The 3,941-nt window shown below is 45.4% G+C and overlaps 1 non-coding gene across 1 annotated transcript; it reads right to left on the minus strand.

Moving 5' to 3' along the window:
• Nucleotides 1-2,690: 2,690 nt before the first annotated feature.
• On the minus strand, nt 2,691-2,764 carry Trnat-ugu. The gene has a single exon. It is a non-coding gene; the product is annotated as a tRNA-Thr (tRNA).
• Nucleotides 2,765-3,941: the final 1,177 nt, after the last annotated feature.

Genomic DNA, 3,941 nt, shown 5'->3' on the forward strand with positions numbered 1-3,941 from the left:
CAGGATTCGAACCTGCGACCGTAGCGGTCGCGCGGTTCCAGACTGTAGCGCCAGAACCGCTCGGCCACCAGCGGCCGGCTGATAATGTTACAAAATTTCTTGCATTACACTTAAACACATTAGTAAAACATGAGATTCTCCACTCAATAGGCATGATAAAACATGAGCATTTTACTATTCCACGATCTGGTAATGTTTCTGTCTATTGCTACTCTGCACTTTCTGGATTGGTAAGGAATCTTTTGCTACTTCATTCTCTCCCACACTCTCGTAATCTCATTCATTAGCAACATAACGAATTTACTGACTTTCGTGCTGTACTGGGAAAAATCATGCTCTGCCCACTAAATTCGCTACTATCTCATGCAAATCACACAGATAAAATACACACAATAAATCAACTGACAGCATAAAACACATCTCTGAAAACAAAATGTTTGGTTTTCTACTCGTTCTGCTTTCCCACATCAAACAATAGTTGTCCCAGATTCACACGTCACCGACCCACGTAATAATTTTCCTACCACAAACTCTGGAGGATTTATGCACATCTCCCTGTGCAATCAACGCACATGGAGTTGCCAGGTAGATGGCTGACTCACCTTAATTCACTCTCAGAGTATCTGAATATCATGCCGGCGTCACACGAATGTACCTCATAATGGAAGTTTTGGTATCTTATTTATCTCACACACGGATCCTCAGCTGAATGCTAGGGAAAGCACTTCTAATTCCTTTTATTGTCTAATAGTCAGGATGAGACTCGCACTGTACTCACCAAGTGGCAGTACTCGCCTCTAATTCAAGTTCTGCACACGGAAATCTTAATTATTTTCGACTTAGATTTACACACCTAAGTATTTCATCTTAATACTACCACACGCTAGTATTTCGTCTTGTGATTACAACATGTGGTTTCTTTGTCACTTCCGAAGAATCCTACGTTCCCCGTGAATTTTTACCTGCCCATCTTTTTCAGAACAATTGGAAGGTGGCTACACTGAGTCACAGCGCCAGAGATCGCGCCAAAGAGTTTTATTCCGCCGCCTCCACTGGCAGTGCTTGTTCAGAAGTTGTGATGGTTAGTGCTTTGCTGAGAGGGTGTTGATAGCTGTACTATTTGAGGCCATGTCGTGTGCAGTTGTTTTGATGGGCTAGACAGCAGATGTTGTTCGAATGGAGATGTTGTAATGATCAGAGTGTATTTTTAGTCAATATATATGAAGGTAAAAAACATTTTTTATATATTTTTTAAATTTCCTAACTAACAATGCCTCTTGGTCACAGGTTCAGTCAACAAAGCATCTGCCTTGTGTTCATGTATTAGACTGTAATTCAGGTTTCTATGTGCAATTATAGTATTTCAGTTTTTTTAAATTAATTAATTCAGTGTAAATGGTATTTAAAATACTTTGTCTTATTGAGGAAGAACCGTGCCAGATGTGTACGTTGAATCACACTTCCACACACAGAACAGTTATACTTGTGCTTTGTTGTTCCGTAGTTTTTGTTTCGTAGCTTTTATAGTTGCTGGGGACTTAATTAATTAATTGTGTTAACACAAATTTCCTTCCATTCTTTGTTGTTATTCTATGCAGTCAGATTGCGGAGTAATACTAGTCAGGGCCAACCCGCTACGAGACTTCGTAACCGGACAGACAGCGACAAAAAATAAAATTATTTGCATTGTATTTAATTAAGCCCCATGCACAATTTACATCAGCCTCCCACCAAAAGTTTCTGAAAAGAGAAATTATTAGTTCATCTACTCCTAAATATTCTTCATGCATACCATTTTCATTTAACTTTATTTTTATGGAGCACAAAAAAATGGCTCTGAGCACTATGGGACTTCACTTCTGAGGTCATCAGTCCCCTAGAACTTAGAACGACTTAAACCTAACTAACCCAAGCACATCACACACATCCATGCCCGAGGCAGGATTCGAACCTGCGACCGTAACGGTCTCGCGGTGCCAGACTGTAGCGCCTAGAACCGCTCGGCCACTGCGGCCGACACTACAGCTGAGATCGGGTCGAGCCACTGGTGTGTCGAAATCCCATGGAGGCTAAAATGTTGGTAAATATGTTGTAGAGGTACCCTTCGTAAAAGCTACGCTGCCTTGGCTGACCAGTGAATTGAGAAACCGTCCCCCAAACACGTGATCAGCGTGTATGCAGTAGGTCGACCACTCTGGAGTCCCCAACAGAGAGTCGCTGAAGAAATTAATATGAAAACTTGACTGACTGTCAGTCTGTCTTTTGTTTTCACTTGGAGTCGTGTAGGTGCAAAGTCATATCTTATTACTGAAATAGAGTGAAGTTAATAATCATTCAAGGCCACCCCGGCCGCCTCTGGAGCACACACAGAGCACGTCTTCACACCTCAGAGTGCTGAAACATGGCCGTTCATCCGGTCATCCCGCGCTGCCGCAGAAGAGGGGGAGGACGTTGCCACCGTATTGGTCAGCCACACTCCAGGCCCTCTGGTGCTCTGGTATACTTCCTCTCTTTGGTTCAGCCAGAGGTGACCAGAGAACTGTCTCAAAGATGATTATATAATCTACCTTCACTATCTGTGGTCAGCAGACGACCAGCCATTCACTCAATTCACAAACGATGACTAACTGAAACCCTCGGCTGCCGACTGGTGTTGTTGATATACCTCGATGTGGACAGCTGAAAATGTGTGCCCCGACCGGGACTCGAACCCGGGACCTCCTGCTTACATGGCAGACGCTCTATCCATCTGAGCCACCGAGGACACAGATGAATAGCGCGACTGCAGGGACTTATCCCTTGCACGCTCCCCGTGAGACTCACATTCCCAACTGTCCACAATTCTACATATGTATTGTACCTTATAGACATTTGCCCATTCACTCATTACTCGCGCACGCTTTGGCGATTCCCGTAAGAGTTTGGGGAACCCGTGCGCATTCGCACAGACGAAGGTCAATGGCTGGGTAGCCTTTAACTATATATATATATGAAGACAGTAACTATTCTCGAATGAACAGATTACTGTGTTGACCGTGCAGCTTTTCCCTGGAATAAATGATGACTAACTGAAACCCTCGGCTGCCGACAGGTGTTGTTGATATACCTCGATGTGGACAGCTGTCCCTGCAGTCGCGCTATTCATTTGTGTCCTCGGTGGCTCAGATGGATAGAGCGTCTGCCATGTCAGCAGGAGATCCCGGGTTCGAGTCCCGGTCGGGGCACACATTTTCAGCTGTCCACATCGAGGTATATCAACAACACCAGTCGGCAGCCGAGGGTTTCAGTTAGTCGTCATTTATTCCAGGGAAAAGCTGCACGGTCAACACAGTAATCTGTTCATTCGAGAATAGTTACTGTCTTCATAGATATACAATTCACAAACGTTACCAAACTGGATTCAGGGATCTATTTTAAGGAAGTGCACATCTGAACAGACATGTCCCTTTCAAGGACGTTAAGGAGTTGGTACCTGGTTCCTGGTTCACGCCAGATGAAAATCCGGCGAGAATCACTGTTCAGACTATAGCTGGGCTCGTCCGTGAACATAACCTGGGACCGCTGTTCCAATGACCACGTACTGTGTTCTTGACGCCAGGCTTTACGTGGTCTCCTGTGACCAGGGGTCAGTGGAATGCACTGTGCAGGTCTCCGGGCGACTAAACCGTGTCTGTTGACTCGTCTGTAGTCTGTGTGTCTGGAGACAACTGCTCCAGTGGCTGTGGTAAGGTCCCGAGCAGGGCTACCTGCAGTACTCCGTAGCTGTCTGCGGGCAGTGATGGTGAGATATCGGTCTTCTTGTGGTGTTGTACACTGTGGACGTCCCGTACTGTAGCGCCTGGACACGTTTCCTGTCTGCTGGAATCGTTGACATAATCTTGAGATCACACTTTGTGGCACACGGACGGCCTGTGCTACGACCTGCTGTGTTTGACCAGCCT

This window comes from Schistocerca piceifrons, chromosome 10 (assembly GCF_021461385.2).
Source record: "Schistocerca piceifrons isolate TAMUIC-IGC-003096 chromosome 10, iqSchPice1.1, whole genome shotgun sequence".
In the NCBI taxonomy this organism is placed as follows: Eukaryota; Metazoa; Arthropoda; class Insecta; order Orthoptera; family Acrididae; genus Schistocerca; species Schistocerca piceifrons.